General features: G+C 40.6%; 1 long non-coding RNA gene across 2 annotated transcripts; it reads right to left on the bottom strand.

Annotated features, from left to right (window-relative positions):
• Positions 1-508: 508 nt before the first annotated feature.
• On the bottom strand, positions 509-20,162 carry LOC128172840 (uncharacterized). 2 transcript variants are annotated; one of them, XR_008242349.1, is made up of 5 exons: positions 20,046-20,162; positions 5,090-5,263; positions 3,047-3,159; positions 2,579-2,711; positions 509-913 (listed from the first exon to the last, which is right to left on the bottom strand). It is a non-coding gene; the product is annotated as an uncharacterized LOC128172840 (long non-coding RNA). The 2 variants fall into 2 exon arrangements; XR_008242350.1 differs by lacking the exon at positions 20,046-20,162 and adding an exon at positions 11,611-11,988.
• Positions 20,163-20,476: the final 314 nt, after the last annotated feature.

The following is a 20,476-nucleotide window of genomic DNA, read 5'->3' as shown; positions in this document are numbered from 1 at the left end:
ATATCACTGGTATTCATCAACTGGGCATGAAATATAAACTTTGATAAGACCCCTGGAACAAACCAAGAGGTAAAAGGTCTTTTTTATTCGACCATTTGATGCCTTGTAGCGATAACTTTTATATGTGGAGCAGAAAAAAATTCCCTAGGGCAGAAAGTAAAAATAATTGAAAAAAATGTGCAAAATTGACACATTTCAAACCAAATCAAATTTCAAATCCTATAGAATTTTATGTTTAAAATTAACAAACTTTGAGATGAGGTATAAGTAGTAGAAATTCAGATAAGAAGTTTCATTAAAAAAAGCTATGACAGAACAAATTAGACCCGGTTTCGTTGAGTGATTTTCCCATCGATGAAAATGAAGGGAGGGTAATTGGAGGGTTATAATTTCTTACACCTTTACAAAGACATGAAATCATTAAAAAAGGATGGATACTCTAAGTATTCCGGTCTCTGTAGACTTAGGCAAGACCACAAATGAGCTACATCGTGATGGAAACGAATAAGTGGCATCAACGAAACCTGTATTTTAACAGTTTTATAAAACATACGCTTTTGGAACCCAAGATGGGCGATGATTATAAAAAAAAGCCTCCCTCATCTATTTCATCAACAATAAAAAGGGAAAAAATGCTTCCCTCTCACATCCATTTCTAGAAAATTTTACCCGAGAACCATTATTTCAACTTTATGTGGCCTTAGTTCATTAACTAAACTCTCAGAGTATTATAAATGAAATAGAATTTACTGTTAAATGCTTTGAGACTAACTTGAGACCAGGAAAATAATGACTTGCTTGGTTTCTAAGAGAGAAAATTAAATATAAGCATACCCACCCCTAAAAACAAATGGGTTTCACAGGTTGAAAAACAAACTCAACACCATCCAGGAAGTTGTATCATTATGCGTGTCTAAAAAAAAAACAGTTCCATTAAATTCAATGTGATCATTCCACTAAAGTGATAGTTTTCCTAGCAAATGAGTCCAGAATCAATACTATAGGCCTAAGATAAGATACCATAAAAAGAAACGAGATATCTGTGATAACCCCTAGTGATACCCGGCTCTAATGTGAAAATACATAAAGGCAAAGTCATCATTTTAACAGGAGGTTGATGTTTGTTTTGTAAAAAAAAAACCAAATCATACCATATAGCATGTCTAAAAAAAGAGTGTGATAAAATTTCAAGCAGCTCTGATGAATAGTTGCTGAGAAATCTCTGATGACTATTTGTTTGAAATGTAAGGCTACAAATAAATAAAGGTGTCATTTAACAGGAAGTTGACATCTCATTAGTACAAAAATGAATACCACCATAAGGCATGCCTAAGCAAAAAGTGTGTTAAAATTTCAAGCATCTGCGATAAAAAAAATTGTTAATAATATGGACATACACAGAGAAGGACAGATAGACACACAAGGGTAAACAGTTTACCCCCTCTCCTTCCGAGCGGGGGTATTATTAGTTAATAGTCATGTAGTGACCGGGAACGGGATAATACCTGGTTAGTAAATTTCATACCTGGTGAGGCAAATTTACTAACCAGGTATCATCCCATACCCGGTCACTACATGACTATGTTATGATTATATCTTACCGACTGCCTTTGTGTTAATGACATAAAATTAATTCAACACTGAAAATCAAGCGTCTTATAACAAAGTTACAAGTTTCAATCTGGGTACAAAACCTGACGTCACAATACTCTAAGAATGATGTCATAATGCTCAAAGGGAAGATATATTTTGTTCTGACTGTGTATGGAATATACACGGTCTCCACGTGACTGCTGTTAGCCAATGATTTCTTTACAATTCAGCAGAAGGTAAGATATAAAAAGAAATTGTGACTATATACATATATATGGAATGACTAATAACTGTAATTAACAAAGTTTATTTTGATTGGCTATTTCCTTGCTAAAAACCTTTAAGAAGTCAACTCAAATTTTATGAAATTAAATGAAATTTGCAGAAAATATTTATCAATTATTTATAAATGTCATACTGTAGATTCCATATTTTATGCAAGTACTTAATTCTGTGATTCAATTGTTTTTTATTAAGACACTAGAATATGAAATATGAAACAGCAAATTTGTATCCTGATTTCTAATTATCTACATTCATACGAAAAATGAAAATGAAATTCCGCAAGATGTGCTCCTCACGATTTTATGCAGATATCAATTTCTCACATTTAATTAGGAATTTACAGTATGCTAGTGTAAGAAATCTACTTCTGGCTCTAAGGGATGAAAAAGTATTCTGATCTACTCTTAAAATATTGCTGAACTCTGGAGAAAATGTCTTTTAAAATTCATCTTCTGTATAGTAAATAATTTAATGTCCAATAAAATTGAATCAGTGAAATGTTGAGAAAAAAAATTAAATTAAATTAAATCTGAAATGTTTGAACTTGAGTACCAATTCAACATTAATTAATAGAATTAATTACGAAAACAAGAAGTTTACTAAAGGAATTAAATAGCAAAAGTTAATAATTTCAATTCTAAGACAAAGTCAGGGACTGCAAAAAAAAAAAATGGTGCCAGAAGAGACTTCCATAATGTACCTGGGAGCTTTGATAACGGTGGTCACTGATTAATGGCTAGTGATTAAGATAACAAGTTCTTTAGCAAAGGAAGTGATGAGGCTTTTCCATCAGTCATCAAAGAATGGAGTTTCTCTTAGAAGACATGGCAGCTCTAAAATATAATAAACAGGATGAAAGTTTACAAAATATATACCTGTTAACCTTTCACTGCTGCTATGTGGGAGAAACTCCCCCTAACCAACTTGGCTAAGGGGGAGAATTTGCATAAAAAACGATTTTGCGCGTGAAATGCAAATAGGGACCAAAGTGGTTGTATCAACATCAGTACAAAACATAGAACTCACTGAGATGGGGCAATACCTTTACGAGATCACTCTCATCATATTCTATGAAAATCATAGTTTTTAATCTTTATCATTATATCATATATTAATGTGTGGTTTGACACAATATCATATATTATTATACCTTCATAAATTATTTTACCTCAATATGAATATTCTATATAACGCATCATCCAATTGGTTCTAGACAATCACATGTCTGGGCAATAAAACTTCCATAGTCATATTTTGGATTTGGAGGCCTTGTGCACTTTCCTGCAAGAGTTGTCATTCATTTATGGTATTTGATCCATAATAGCCCCAGATTCAATGAATCTGGGATCATAACAGATATGTATGGACTTAATACGGTAATTAGTATACTTGGACATAATTTTCATATATAAGTATCAACATGTAACAGTGGAACGTGTCCTTATCAATGACCGTTCCCTTTTCTTGAAGAGTTGTCCCCCTTTGCTTTTATTCTATAAAAATTATAATTCTAGAAAATCTATATGGTATAAAAATTATTTTCATTAGTTTTTGTATTCCTAATGATAAAATACATCTTTATGACGTCCTGAATGTCGGTTCAATACAGACGCACTTATTGAAGTTGGTTGATTAAAATTTTCCAGAGAGCTATTACCGGTATAATACACCTTTACAGCCACTTGTGAACATGTACTGTTTACCATATAGCAGCTAATTAATTTTGCAAAATTATAGTCAATACAGTATATATTTTAAAATATCTTATAATTAAAACTCTACCAGTTCACATACGATCAAATTCATCTGACCCACCCCGTTCCTTACTTTCAGAAATCCAATTTCCGAAGAAATTGGAATTCCAATGTGGCCCCACCCTACTCCTCAAGATTTTGATTTGAAAGATTTTTGAACATTATCAGAGGTTGCTTTCAGTAAAGATACAGCTTTTCTAACCAAGTGGTTTTTAGAAAAAGATATTTTAAAAAATTTTCTATTTTTATAATCCTATGCTATGTAAATTTTAAATAAATGATTTTTGAGAAGAAAATTTTAAATATTTACACTTTACTCTTATGTAAAAGTACAACCCTCCATTGTGGCCTCACCCTACCCCTGAGGGTCATGATTTTCACAACTTTAAATCTACACTACATGAGGAAGCTTTCACACAAGTTTCACATTTCCTGGCTGATTGGTTGCTGATAAGAAGTATTTTAAAGATTGTATGTAAAACTCCAACCCCCCCCCCCTCCCATTGTGGCCCCACCTTACCACCAGGGGCAATGATTTGAACAAACTTGAATCTACACTATCTGAGGATGCTTCCACACAAGTTTCAGCTTTCCTGGCCAAATGGTTTCTGAGAAGAAGATTTTTGAAAAATATCAACAACATTTCATTAAATCCTAATGATCTCCCATTGAAAGAGAGCAGGGCCCCACATTTTAACAAACTTGAATCCCCTTCACCCAATGATGATGCTTTGTGGCTAGTTTGGTTAAAACTGGCCAAGTGGTTTCGGAGAAGAAGTCAAAAATGTAAAAAGTTTACAGACAGACAGACGGACGGACGGATGGACGGACAGACAGACAGACGGACGCCAGAAAAAAAGTGATCAGAAAAGCTCACTAGAGCTTTCAGCTCAAGTGAGCTTAAAACCTTAACCTCCTCCAGCACCTGAAACAGATGCAATTAGTTGTTTCAAATTTTCCTCACTTTCTCCTATGGTACAATGGAACTCCATATCAGAAAATTGATCCCATAGGACTATGATTTTCTTTGATGAGCTTGTTAAAATTAAAAAACTCTCAAAACATTACCATAATTACCATACTATGTAAAAATATGTAAAAAAGAAAATTCAATATGACAAACAATTTTAAAATTGCCAAAACACTACAATCATATCAGTAATTTTAAATTTCATCTAAATCAATGCCCTATAGGGTCATTTCATCAATAAACTTGAATAAAAATAGTTAACTTCTTTATAAATAATGATAATATTTATTTCCTAATAATGATAGAAACTTTTGGTTTACATGAACAAGTGATGATTTTTTTTTTCTATAGAAGTTGTTATCTAAATGATTAAACTTAATTGTTGAACTTGTTGGAAATTTAGTTTGTTCACATAAATGAGAGGATGTACGAAAGAGAAACACACGTTTATCATCATAGTTGCAAGTAAACAACGAATTTGCCCTACCAGCATGGAGCTCCATTTTCCATAGGCGGTAATGTTTATGTTCCAGCCCGAATTTTCGTTCAGCAACGAGAGACCTCTGGAATGAAAGCTCATCAAATTGTCTTTTTCCTGTTAAAATTTCGTGGTGTGAAGTCAGATTCATTTTCCGGCAAAATGCATGTGTATTGAAAAACTCTGAAAATGAAAGTAAAAGTAGGGAATTTTACAGTTTGGGAAAGGGTGTACATCAAACATTTTCAATTCCTTCCTTCAAATGATAATAATAACTAGAGGAAAGCTCGTTGCAAAGCAACGAGTGGGTCTTCCGTTAATGTAGGAAGTAAAGCTGGAAGTTCTTGTAAGAAGCAGAGCTCTTAAACCAATAACAAGAATAACGATAATAAAAAATGAAAAAAATCGAATTATTCCTGGTACGACTTAACAAAATCCGAAAGATTTTAAGCACGAATTAACAAAATCCTTTCTGATTTCAAGAACGACTTAACAAAAAAAATCCGAATGTGTTCAAGTACGACTTAACAATTATTTTTGATACGAGTTAATTTTACTTTGAACATAACGCTATTTTCTTAACCAAAAACGTGGAATCAGAAATTCCGGAAAACTAAATTTTTAAATCCCAATATTATTGTAATGCATCGTCCGATTGTAAAACGGATTTCAGTTTAAAATTAAGCATAAAAAACTTCTTTGTTGCTTTATGATTAATATCAAATTATTGGTGAGAAAAGAGTTATTATAAAAAGACTTAATAGCCCTTCTGGCCCCTAAATTGAGGGGTCAGCCCCTTTTTCTTGATATTAAATAAAAGGTCTCGCTAATTTAAACATATTTTGTTCTACAAGTGTTCACAAACGGTAAAACGTTATCGAGATATCTAAACAACTGTGTTTTAGGGGCCGACCCTTTAACCCCTTATCGGGGCCACTAACAACAACATTTTTGGTATCATTTTGTTAAGAACATTATTTTGAACAACTTTTGTTCTACATTGCTTTTCAAAATATTTCTCCTTTTTCAGATATTAATGATCTAATTTTTCAACTTCTGGCCCCTTGAAACCCCTAATTACGTAACATATGACTTAGGTATTGTACTGAATAGATAAACAGCTCTACAATGAACATTTTTGCTTCTATAAATAATAACAAAATATTTTTCAGTAAAGTGTTATTATAACATTTTTTTAGAGCCCCCTTGGCCCCTGATATGAGGGGCCAGCCCCTTTTTCTCGATATCAAATTAAAGGTCTTGCAAATATAAACATATTTTGTTCAACAAGTGTTTAGGAATTTTTAATCTTTCTCAAGATATCTGTATAAATGTGTTTTAGGGGCCGACCCTTAAACTCCTTACCAGGGCCAACAACAACAAAATTTTAGTTTTCGTATTGTTAAGAACATTATTATAAACAACTTTTGTTCTACAGTGCTATTCAAAATATTTCTCCTATTTCTGATATTAATGATCAATTTTTTCAACTTCTGGCCCCTTGAAACCCCTAATTACGTAACATATGACTAAGGTATTGTACTGAATAGATAAACAGCTGTACATTGAACATTTTTGCTTCTATAATTAATGACAAAATATTGTTCAGTAAAGAGTTATTGTAAGAAGACTTTAGAGCCATCTTGGCCCCTAATTTGAGGGGCCAGCCCCTTTTTCTTGATATCAAATTAAAGGTCTTGCAAAATTAAACAATTTTTGCATTACATGTTTTAACAAAATATTTATACATCAAAAGATATTACAGAAAATGTGCGAAAATTTCGTGAAAAAATTTGGTACTAATTTTCAGGTTCAGGCGAGCTTCGAGGCCTTGAGCAATTTTCATAATTGGAAGCATGGGGGTACATCTACAGGCATTCATCTACAATCCCTGAAAATTTCAGGCTTCTATGTTGATTAGTTTTGGAGGAGATGCGTGGACAAAATGACCCTAAAAAATTTACAAAATCGTCAATATCTGAAACCGGAAGTGACGTCATCATTTGAAAATTTAATAATATGTAGCACCGATCATGCTTTATCAGTCCTGAAAATTTTGTGCAATTTGGTTGAATAGTTTTTGAGAAATAGCGCTCTAAAAAAGTCAGAAAAAGAAAAAAAAGAATAATAAAGAAAAAGAAACCGTAGAATAACAAGAGGGTCTTCCGTTGGAAACGGAAGACCCTAATTCAATTTTGACACTTGCTTTTAAAATTGCAAATACTCTTGTCTTACATGTGTCACACATTCTGATTTAAAATGTCCCAATAAATGTAAATACACTCTGAAAGTATAGGAACTATTTTGCTTAAAGGTACTACTTTGTTGTCCTACACACATTCTAAAAATAGTTAAAGGGATATACCCACATGTTGACAAACAGACTCGGCACCGTAAATAACAGTTCCATTTAATTTAGTGTGACAATTCCACTCAAGTAATAATTTTCCTAGCAAATGAGTCCAAATTTAATACTGTAGGCCTAAAAAAAATTGTGCCAAAAAAGAAACAAAAAAAAAGAAATTGTCTCTATATGAATGGAACTACAGACCCTGAAACGTGCTACTACACCTCTAAAACGAACCGTACCGTTCCGTGCAAGAAACGAACCGTACCGTTCACAAAACGAAACGTACCGTTCACAAAGCGTACCGTACCGTTCACAAAACGAACCGTACCGTTCGCAAAGCGAACCGTACCGTTCACAAAGCGAACCGTACCGTGCAAAAAGCGTGCAAGATAATTTATGCAAGACCCGCCTCCAGACGAACAAAAAAGCCTACCGTACCGTGCAATAAGCGTGCAACTTCCATATACGGCTTATTGACCTAATGTCTTTAGATGAGTACGGACAGAGATTATCGCTGACCAGATAAGTTCAATATTTAGCTAGATTTTTTATACGGGATTAGATAACACATACTAAGATTTAAAACTGTTATTCTTATTAAAACAGTTACAAAAATATTTCCTTTATCAGACCGTTAACATTTCTTTGTTTTTCGACAAAACTTGCATCGCCGATTTCTTAGACATTGTAAACTATTAACGTTCACACAATTATATTTATTAAATAATTTTATTAAATGCAAGTTTGAACGGGAAAAAGTACACGCATTCCATAAAATAACTTCCAACTTTATTTCCTGCATAGCTGGTAATGGCGTCGTGATTTCACATGAACAAAAATCACTCGCACGAAACACGAGTACAGAAGCTGATCTTTGGTTCTATACACAACAGGTGTTATTGTCTTTCTTTGTTTTTTAGCAGTAATTGTACTTTACAACTAACTCTGTATATTTGGACGCTTAAACAGGTGTACATGAGATGCCGGTATTCACACCTTTCCACGGACACCTGTTAGGTAACTCATCACAATCTGTCGTGTGTATAGTCTAAATATATCTTACTTATACTTTGTTAGTTTCATGGCTTTTCTTAATCTCTAGAAAACAAAAGAACTGTCTGTAGAAATGAACACAAACAACTACACATAAGACTATCGGCGCGTGGATCCGTAGAACAATTCAGCGACTCTGTACATGCGGGATTTTCACATATTAACTTGCGATTAAATATCATTTACCGGGTACATTAATGTATCAAAAAATGATTAATTACATCATAAATAATTGAATGAGATAACAAGTACATGTAAGCACAAACACAGCTCTTTTTAAATTTATTTTCAATCTAATATCTGTGATGTGAAATAGCGTCGAAATTTTAACCGTCGAGATCAATCTATATATTACACATGTACATCGTCCACTGTGCAAACGTTTAGTCATTGTGTTGAAATCGTTGTGAAAACCATGATTCTAAAATAAATGAATTAAATTCATACAAATAAAAATCTAATAATTCAAAATTGTTTGCACACAATCACATACACCCACAAATTGAGAGAGAGAGAGAGAGAGAGAGAGAGAGAGAACGAGAACTTGTGTGTTGATTATAATACTTAAATTAAAGTTTATTACTGAACTTTATTATTTCGCTTTAAGTTTCTATAGTTGGTCATTTGAGCGGGATTTTATCTCAGGACTCCACGTGCTTCGTCTGTCAATCAGTTTAAGTATAACAGTACAGATCACGCCATGCGCCGCGTGCTACTTGGCTCCTCCTATATGGCTAGAAGAAAATTATCGAATGAAACATTTTTGTTTTATGTTTTCTTAAATCCCTATTGAAAAGAGTGTTCCTATTTTAAATTATTCAACAATAATTTCTTTTCGATTTCATGATTATAATTCAGGTACTGGCGATCAGAGTCGTTTTCCCTCGCTGTCGTTTTATTTTGTTACTTGATAAATTCTTTTATATTTATCACTTTTAACATTCATTTGTTGATTACCGGGTATTTTTTCGTGTCCTATTTACAAAAAGTTTGTGTGTAAAAAGGTGAATTAAATATAAACAGGTTAGTCAGCATTTGTAAAACGTCAGCTAAATCGCATGCATACAGTGAAGAGCGGACACTTGTTCAACAGAATGATAAATATCGCCATTACATATATAAAAGTTATTGACTTGTTGTGTATATCCAGTTGTGTACATATCGTAAGAATATGTTACATGTACATGTATAGTTTAACGGAAAAACAAAAACTAATTGTCATATTTTGACTATACACGCGATCTTAGTTCAGATAAGAGAAGCGATGACGGGTTACATGTAGGTATAATCTGTGTATTCGAACAATTGCAGAAAATCATAGAATCAATATTTAAATGAATAAAATTTGTGTCAAAAACTATGTAACAGTTTAATTCAAGATTTCTTATCTGAAATTCATTGTTTATCTTATCATTAATTTTACATCGTCTATTCACTAAGGCAATCGGCAGTAGTACTACAGTAGTACTAGTACGCAATAAAGAATGATCATACGAATTATGAATAATAACAACTAGCCGAGAATCAAGACAACGATAAAGGAAACTAAAGAAATATCGGAATAAAGTCGGGGCAATTTTTTGTAGAAATTTTTAATGGATTAGAAATATTTAATGACTTCAACTCAAGTACATGTATAGAAATAAAAACTTTAGACGATTTGTAAAATTATCGACAGCTCGCTGAATTAACAAAAATATATCGGATTAAAGTCAAACAGTTCTTTTAATCTATCTTAATGATTACATTTATCTAAATTAAATACTAATAATAACAGATTGATCAAAATTAAAATTACCCCCGCTTCCCGGTTGTCACTGAGTACACGTTTCGCGCAACGTATCAAAAACGGGGGAACGGATGGAAGTCCTGATTTTAAATAGATCGATTGAAATACTTTTGTAATATATCATATAAATAAAGAAAATTCTGGTCATAATTACCACCATGCTGAAGTAGATCGGGCAAAAACTAAACAAAATTATATCGAGAAAAATCAAAGCGTGCAGGCCACGCCTACCTCATTAATAAAGCGCGCAAACCGTTCACAAAGCGTGCAGCTAATTTTAGCAAAGCGTACCGTGCAAGAAGCGAACCGTTCCGTTCACAAAGCGTACCGTACCGTTCACAAAGCGAACCGTACCGTTCACAAAACGAACCGTACCGTTCACAAAGCGAACCGTACCGTTCAAAAAGCGTAACGAACCGAACCGTGCAACTGGTGTAGTAGCACGTTTCAGGGTCTGTACAATTGATTAAGTACACATTTTGATTGGCTATATCCTTGTGTAATACCTTTAAGAGACTTCCGTCAAATTTTTTCAGCCCTGACGAATCTCGCTGAGATTTATAGTAGACCATAACATTACAACCAGAAACAACAAGTTCATGATTAAACAACCTGAGAATGCGTCCACACAAGTTTTAGCTTTTCTGGCCAAATAGTTTTTAAGAAGGAGATTTTTAAAGATTTTCTCTATATATTCCCATGTAAAATTTGATCCCCCCATGGTGGCCCCATCCTACCATCGGGGACCATGATTTGAAAAACTTTAATCTACACTACCCAAGGATTTATTTAGGAGAAGATTTTTTAAAATACCAACAAATTTTTTTATAATTCTGAATTATCTCGCGCCCCATTTATACCTCATTTGAACTTATTAAAGTGTATAGTACAAAATCAATATTATTATAGTTATCCAGGTCCAATCAAGGGGTATGAGGATTTATCCTGGGTTGTATTCCATACAGCCTGAGGCTGCAGGCCCGAAGGGTGTATGGGGACATAACTCTGTCAAAAATTGCTCGATCGTACCCAAAATCAAACTTGACCGAGATATTATGATACTTCTGTATACCAAATTTCATTGCAACCTATGAAAAGAAAACGAACAGAAACTAAAGTAAGAACCAGTAATAACTAAGATATAATCATCAGAGGGCACCTGCTCCATTATGTAGTTTTCTTTTGTACCATATCATAACATATGGTAACTTCTTTGTATTTTCCGTATGAAAAAAAAGGGAAACTTAATATCTATTATAGTTACTTAAGCAATAACTGACATTTAATTAGCTAAACAATAGATTTGAAAGACTGGCCTTCGCAAGTCGCCTGGGATACCTGCGCCAGGTTCCCTGAAAACCTGAAGGTGGGAACACTCTGGATCAGGTCTGTCAACGTGGCCCAACTTCGAAGGAGTTGGTCAGCCAACCACACGCACACTCTAAGTCGCATAGCCGTGGCTTCATCCCACAAGGGCATGGACCTCCTAAACACAGGGTGAAGGTGGGAGAGCGTCACATGATCCCTCAACTTGTTCGTCCTCTCGGCACAATTGGGAAAGGGGCAGGAAGAGAGTGGCGATCATCTCCTCCTGCTGCGAAGCTGGTCGTCTCTGGGTGGAGCTGGACCACTTGGGCTAGGAGCTTGCCACCCTCCATGCTCTTCGCAGGGTAGGGATCCCCCTTCTTGTCACTGGCTTGCCAGGATGGCCTCCTGGCACACGCTCCATAAGACAGTAGTGGCCCCTCGGGGGCAGCCATCAAGGCTTCCTCTTCCTCATGATGTGATGGCGGCTCCACAGGGGGGCCAGCCATCGGGTCTCCCCTGTCTCCGCCGGCCTGCTCGGTAGGCGCCCCAGCGTTGCATTCGTGCCACAATGGTGCCATGGGTGTTCTCTCATTCCGCCACTCCCGGCGGGAGGAGGTGCAGTCTTCTTCGCTGTCAGAATTTCTGTAAAGGAGAACAAGACGAATAACAACCCCCCCCAACACAGTTTGGGCACACAAATTGTTTAAAGTAGGAGGCCTCTTCAGGGGTGACACCCACACACAGACCGTGAAACCATTCGTCACTGTACCATTAACTTCTCATCGTCAGGGCACCGACAGGTACAAACACAATCTCATTAGATGGGCCCGGAGATGAGGGGCATGTGGGGGAGGCTACATTAGGTTTTGGTTACGGGGACGCCCCTGATGTCTGGGGGGGGGGCTTGGGAGAACTGTCAGGAGGCCCTCTGGCAGCAGGAGAGTGTTTTGGGGGCCGACCTCGGCGTGGCTGCTGCCTGAGGGGGATTTGGGAAGCTTGCAGGCACCCGCCGCCCCTGCAGGGGGGCTGGAAGCCAAGACGCTCCCGGTCTCCTGCTTGGCACTCTCAGAGTTCTCAAAGTTCTCCCTAAACCGAACGAGCCATGGGATGATGTCCCTGTCAACACACTTCTTCAAGCAGTCGTGATTGGCCACAATGACTGCCGACTTGGTCTTTACTTGGTACAGGTGGGGGGTCAGCTTCTTGACTATGATACCAGGGCCCTTCCAGGACGGGCTACGCTTGCAACACTTCCCCTTCACCGTCGCGGTGTCCAGCTCATACACAACATCTCCTTCTTCAAAGGGGCGGGTAGCGGCCTTGATGTTATAATCTCTTTTTATCCCTCCTCAGAGATGTGCAGGCGCCTCCTGGCTGTCTCGTGACCAGTCAGTATTTTGTCTTCAAGGTCCCTCACATACGTCTCGATATCTGCAGGGCCCTCCTGCAGGGGGGACCTGTACATCAGGCTAGCTGGCGTATTAACCTCTCTACAAAGTATGAACCTTGAATTACGATTGTCTGCAGAGCGGAAGGCCCCTGCTATCTGGGCCAGATGCTCGTCCCAACAGTCTTGGGCCTTATCAATATAACACCTTACCGCATCCATAAGGGTTCTATTGTAGCGCTCCACCTGTCAATTGGCAGACGGACGGTAGGGGGTGGTGGGGGCCTTAAGTATTCAGAGGAGGTCACACACAGCAGTAAACAACTTACTTTCAAAGTTGCGCCCCTGATCTGTAAATATCTCAAGGGGGCAGCCGAACCTAACAAAGAATTCGTCCACTGCCGCTTTGGCAGTAACCTCAGCTGTCTGGGAGGGGAGGGGGACACAATCCACCCACTTAGTAAATTGGTCCACCATGACTAGGACATACTCATTCCCCTTTGGAGTCTTAGGGCGCGGTCCAAGGAAGTCAAGGTGCACCCTCTTCATGGGTGCCCCGGCATGATACTTAATCATTTCTGCCCTGGCGTGGCACTGTGGGCGCTTATTTCTACTGCAGGGGCCACAAGTGCTAACAAACCTCTCGGCCCCCCACATCATCCCGTACCAATATAAATGCAATCTCATCCGGGCCTTGGTGTGCTCGATCCCTTGATGTCCAGCCGCTGGTATATCGTAGCAGAGTCGCAGAACCTCTCTCCTCAGCTCTATGGGGACGACCAGAACTTTCCTTTTCTCTCCCCCCTCCTCTGTCTCTTTCCAAAGGACCCTGTCGTTGTCCAACTGCAACAAAATCCTGTTGATATAGTAATGTTTGACAGCTGGACTGGCTAGGAACCGTTTGTCTTCCTGGGTCACTTTACTGGCTACGGCTCATCTCATCGGGGGTGAGGCCCACCAAGGAAGGCGGTCCAACCAAGCCTTCCAAGGAAATTCCTATGATACAGGCGAAACTGGGGGTAATGATTTATTTGGATCTGAGACTGGCATGGGCCATTTGGACTGCTCTGACCCTCACAGTTGTCTTCACGGATCCGGCCCATAAGCTTCTTGGAGACATAGCCCAGAGCTGCCTCGCTGATAGAGGGCCGGGCTTCTTCTCGGTCAACAATAATGGGGCTCTGATCCTTCGTAAGGCTAGATTCTTCCCCCAACAAGGGGGAATATGTCCAACTACCAGGCCTAGCTAGAGGGACCACATCGTCAACTTCATCCGCAAAAGCAATCCAGAACTGGTGGGCTCTAGTACACTTAAGGCAGCCACCACAAGGCAAATCACTAAGGTTAACGGTGAAATCCACCCCCCTACACCTGGATGGGGGTGGCGGTCTGTACAGTGCATCAGCGTTCACATGGTGCCTTTCTGGTCTATGTTGGATCACCATATCGTACTGACTAAGCTCCTCGAGCCAGCGAGCAAGCTGATCTTGAGGGGTACTTGAAGTTGAGCAACTAAATAAGGCTATGGTGATGTGTGCGAACGACAAATATACGGCCAAGCAAGTAATGTCTGTACATGTGCGTGAATCTGATAATTGCTAGGAGCTCCTTCCAGGTAGTGCAATTCCTCCTCTGTTCTGCTAACAGGCTGAGACTACCGTAGGCTATCAGCTTTTCTTGCCCCTCCTGGATCTGTGAGAGCTCAGCACCTATCGCCTCCGTTGACGCGTCAGTGTCCAGTACAAACTCGTCCTCTGCAGTAGGGAGGGCTAAGATTGGGGGTGAAGTGAGAACTTTCCGGAGGGCCGCAACAGCAGTCCACTGCTGTGGTCCTCATAAACAAGGTTTCTTCCCAGTGACACTGTACAACGGTTGGGCAATCTGGGCAAAGCCGGCAATGAACCCCCTGTGGTAGTTGGCAAAGCTGAGGAACCGCTCAACACAGTGGTAGGCGTCGTCCAGTCCTTTACAGCCTCTATGTACTCATCCCCCACTCATCAGCGCTGAAACACTGTCCTCAGATTGGCTAGGTGATCCTCAAAGTCGCGCCTAAGCACTAAGGCATCGTCCAGAAATGCCAGGACTATGCTCCATGTGAGCCCCCACAGAACTAAGTTCATGGCTCGGAAAAAGGTTGCTGGGGCGTTACACAAGCCGAAACCCATATGCCGGAACTCAAACAGGCCATTTCGGGTGACGAAGGCAGTCTTCTTCCGGTCATTAGGGCTTATCATAACTTGATGGAAGGCGGAGTTCCCATCCAGCTTGGAAAACCAAATGTTCCCTGACAAAGTTTTGAAACACTCGTCGATCAATGGGAGAGGAAATACATCATTCCTTGTAACGTTGTTCAGCCTGCGGTAGTCCAGGCACCATCGGACTTGCCCATCCTTCTTACCGATGAGCACCAGCACTGACGCCCACTCAGACATAGAGGGCTGAATCACCCCAGCGTCCAGCATATTCTTGAGATGCGCCGAGGATCGTTCTAGCAGGTCCTGCAAATGGGTGGGCACCTTAGGGTGAGATCCCCCAGGCTCACACACAGCTTAACTCCAGGCCGCTCTCCTAGGGTAGGGCGCAGGCAAATGAGCCTCAACTGCCTCTCCTAGGAAGCTCCCCTCCTTCAGAGTAATTTCCAAAGCGTTCACCAGGCAAGCCACGAAGGCATCTCCAGCGGCAAGGTAAGTATGGGGCATAAGCAAAGCCTCTGACACTTTCTCTATCCCCAGAATGGTCATGAATTCAGACAGACTCCTGTCCAGCTTGAAGGGCCACAATACAGCAGAGCCGGCACAAACGCAGACCTCACGCACTAGCGTCATGCGAGCAACGCTCTCCGTCTCACCTCTACCATAGGTCATCTGCATCTCTTCCCCACACAAGTTTATCACCCCGAGCTCCAGTCCATCTTAGCCTTGTGTTCCCATAGGATGTCAATTCCCAACAACTAGTGATGGGAATCGGTGAGATTTTCATTATCGATAATCAGTTTCCCTTAACTAATTAATCATCAATTATAATAGGAAATTTTTATATTTTATAGTGTAGTGCAAAATAAATGTAAATAAACAAGTTACAATGAACAGACTCATTACTAGGCTTTTGTAATTTGATTTACTTAGTATTTCTAGCGATAAAAAAACTATATTCAAAAGATTTTCCTTTGTAGGCAGTCCAACATTAACCAAAATGCGTCCAAATTCTAGAATGTGCTATATTTCCTGAGTAAGAATATCGAGCTCGTCTGACATGTCAGCCATTTTCAGACCGCGCACCTGTTTAGGGTATAGATAGTTCGCGTTTAGAATATTCTGTTTATGATATGTGCTTGTTGAAAGGGAAAAAAACCTTAACTGATTATTCGTAATGAAACCTTTTATGATCGAGCGCTTAGAATGCAATAACAATCGATCGATTTTCGATCATAATCGATGACTGGAAATCACTACCAACAACATCCTGTCCTTAAGAGGGGCCACATAAAGATCCACCTGATGAGTGTGCTGGCCTACACCAAGGTCAAATGGGCCGGCAACAAATTCCTGGAGATGGGCTTCATTTCCGGCTTGCAGCAAAGTGACCTGTCTCTTAATGGGGGGCTTTGACTCCAAATTGTCATAGAACTTCCTCCCAAGTACACTCACTTCTGCCCCAGTATCCACCACAGCTTCAATGGGGGCTCCCTGGATCCTCAGCTTTATGGTAAATGCAGTCCATGGGCAATGCTGGCTTTCTGTGACACACAACTCCCCCTCCATAGGGACTGCCTGTGGGTTTAAAGGCATCCTACTTTTATCCTCGCTGTTTTCATGGGGCCCAGACTCTGAGGTCATATCCTCCCTTGGTGGCTCCTGCAGCTTCAGACTGGGGTCTTCTGGAGTCAGGATCTCATCACTAGGAACCGGAGGTTCCTCCTCTTCAGTCAGCAGCTCCTCCTCAGGAAATGGTTCAGTTATGGGCTGATTCCTGACACGCACTCCAAATCCACCACCCTGCTTGGAATGCTCAAGACGGGTTTCCCCTGACTGACCAAACTCTGGCTTCACACTCTGCATGTCCTCTTTAAAACATTGGCAAGCTCTGGCACCCCCCGGCCCTCCTTGTGGAGGAGGTGGCGGCGACGGAGGCATCAGGTCTGCTGGGGCCCTGCCACTCTCCCTCAATTCTCAAACTGCTGCATCGGCTCCTGAGTTCCTTAATCTCACTCTCCCCTTCACCATCCTTCTGGCTATCTACAGATACCTTGTCCTTATCCGCCATGGACCTAACCGCCTCCCGCTTAGGCTTGGGGGGTCTGCTCTGACGCGAATGCTGGAAGTACTGCATGTGGTCGACAGCTTCCTCCATAGTCTTGGGTTGGCCATCCAAAGTGTACAAACCCACCTCCCGGTCCTCCGCTCCATAACACAGACGAGGTATAGCCTGGGCATGAACATCCGGTAGCTGGGGGAATGCACGAGTAGCCAAGGTGAGCACTCAGTCAGACCACTGTCGCAGGGATTCACCACTATTCTGTGTCGCCGATTGGAAATTAAGTTGATGAGTGAGGTCTGGTGCTGATGAGCCAAAGCGCTTGTCAAACTTCCTGAGTATTTCGCTGAACCTCAGGTGGGGGTAGTCTCCAGCATCAAAGTGTAATACTCAATGGCTGGGCCCTCCAGAAAGAAACAGAATTGATCATGTTGCTCGGTCTCATTCCACTGTTGGCGAACAAATTTATGAAGGAAGGCTTTCAAGTTGCACTTGCCATCATAGCGGAGATCCTTATATCTAGGTCTATTCCGGACGGTCGGGTGGCTGGAACTGGCTGGTAGTGCAGCATAGTCTTGAGGATTGTACCGCACCACAGGCAGCTGCACATCTCCAGATGAGCCATAGGTCGCAATGGGCGTCTGCGAAAACTCCAGGGCATGGCGAGATGCTGCGGATAACCGCGCGTGCTCATGGGGATGATGAGGCGCTGCAGATAACCGCACATGTTCATGGGGATGATGAGGCGCTGCGGATAACCGCGCATCTTCATGGGTATGATGAGACGCTGCGGATATCCGTGCATATTCAGGGGGACTGCAAGACGCAGCGGGATTCCGCGCGTGACTTGCATTAGAAGGTATTTCTCTACTGGGGGGCTCATATGCATGAGGTACTGGGATGTATGAATGGTCACCCAGGAGATGGGGTTCCCCAGACAAGGGCTCATGATACTGTGGCTGGACTTGTGCTATTCTACTTCCCTCTCCCTCAGGACTGTAAGGCTGGGAGGAGGCCTCAAGCGTTGGGACCGCATAACCTGTAAAATACTGGTGCTGTCCCAACATTGTCCCCCCCCCCTGCACAGTAACATACTGATCATCCCCGGGCTGAGGTGTTGGGTAATAACAGCTGGGTGCGACCGGCTGGGTTACAGCAGTGCACATGCGCAGACCAAAGTATCCCTGTGAGGTATGGACCAAGGACTCCTGGACCCTAGTGGCAAGGTACTCCCCCCCAGGGGAAGGATGGCAAGGCACCCAATGAGGGGACCTACTACCTGGCATGGAGTTACTATTCCCTGGGGCAGGGCTAGGCTGAGCAAGTGAAGCTTGGGGTTGAGAATCAACAATTTGAGATGCATGTGGCAAATCAACAAGCTGTCCTTGGTTTACACTAGCAGGGTCCTGGGGTTGGTTAGTTGAACTAGTAGGGCAATAGCTACAGGGCTGGGATGTGGGCTGGTATGTGGGTCTGACAGGCCCACCGGGCATGGAGTTGGAGGGGGACGGGGTGATGGGGGGATCATGGTCTAGCAGGTGGGGTCTCAGGTCCCCTTGAACATTAGGCGGATGCAGCGGGGTGACTCCAATGGTATCCTAAGGCCCTTGGATGACAGGAACATCCCTAACAGTTAGGTCACACTTACATGTAATGGTCATATGGGAAAGACGTGACATGGGGACCCCTACATATTCGCTAGGTGGGACAAATTCCCTATAACAAACTGGTGAACTGCATCTTACCGAAGAGCCAGGGGACACCCCTGGCTGAATACTACTGGCTGGTCCAGGCACAACAGAGTGTGCCACCTTGACCTCTGGCTCCCTTACTGTACCCTGCCAAACCAACCACCCACACTTGGGATAGTCTGCCTGCCCTCCTGGAAAGCGGGATGGGCCGGCAGCCTGACCTAACCTAACAATGCTAGGAGCACAGTAACCCATATTGCCTGGAGTTCTAACACCTACTGTATCTGGGCCAAGATGTCTGCTCCTCATCAGGTGTTAAAGTGTCGTCTAACCCCAATAGTGTAGCGGCTTAGGTCAATATTTCAGCAAGATATTTCACTTGTGGATACAAGCACCAAATTTTGCATGAAGGTTTCTTGAACATTACTTGATCAAAAAATATCGCTGGCCATTCAAGTTTTGGTCATTTTCAAGATGGCCGCCTCTTATTTCAAAATGGCGTCTTTTTTTCATAATGTTTTCATGATATTTTGAATATTTCTGGGTAATGTTTTTATTTTCTGTGAAATTATAAAGAAGAATTTGTTGTATGATATAATTTGATGTTCATTTCAGATATGAACACTCTGCGCATGAATTCGAGTTTGGTGCTTGTATCCACAAGTGAAATATTTCATCCACTATCCGCTACACTACAAGGCTTGCAAAGCCTCTTCAAATGAAACATTCATGATGAGCGAATGGTACAATACACAAAAACCTTCCAAGTCAAAATCAACACAGACTATGCGAGAAAATGCAAATTATATGCTAAATACAACAAACTATACCTATCAACAATGGAATGAAAACTTTAAATGGAAAAAACTATGCACAAAATATGCAGAGGTGAAAATAAATTCACAAATTAATCCTACAATCCTAAGCATGTGGTGGCCCCCAAAATGGGGGCTACACCCGTATATCTACAGAAGAAAAAAAAACGCCTAATAAACAGCTTTGACACTTTGCGGGAAAAAAATTGTTCCTGTCTTATATATACAGTGAGTTAAGGGCCACGAGTTGGGCGCCAATATGGTGTTTATATACCTAACACTGCCTATGATATTAACCGTGGGTTACCCCGAACTCACCTGTACATCTCTATCCGTTGCTGTCAACTTCTAGAAAGGCGATTGGGTCCAAATCCCTTTTAGCTCGCGCAGGGGTTCCCGCCATGTGACGTCACGGGCTATTAGATAGCCCGTACGGGAAACGATTCCACAAACACCACACACACAAGAAATCCAAATTAATTAAATCTGTAAGCGGAAAAAAAAAAAAAATGTGTGCAAAGATACAGAGCTCTATTACCATACATATTCTGGTATTCTATTATTAATATGAAAATTATCCCTTCCCCACCACAAAAGCTTGAAAAATACACACAAAATCACATATGTATCATTTAAATTTATTGTAAAAAAACCAAACACTTTTCACGTATGCTTATATGTACATGTATTCATTTTTAAAATACATGTAGTACAACTGTTTGTTGCATGAACATTTATGTAGGATCCAT

This window comes from Crassostrea angulata, chromosome 2, assembly GCF_025612915.1.
Source record: "Crassostrea angulata isolate pt1a10 chromosome 2, ASM2561291v2, whole genome shotgun sequence".
Lineage (NCBI taxonomy): Eukaryota > Metazoa > Mollusca > Bivalvia > Ostreida > Ostreidae > Magallana > Magallana angulata.
The sequence above is the reverse complement of the archived record's forward strand: the minus strand, read 5'-3'. Positions and strand labels throughout refer to the sequence as shown.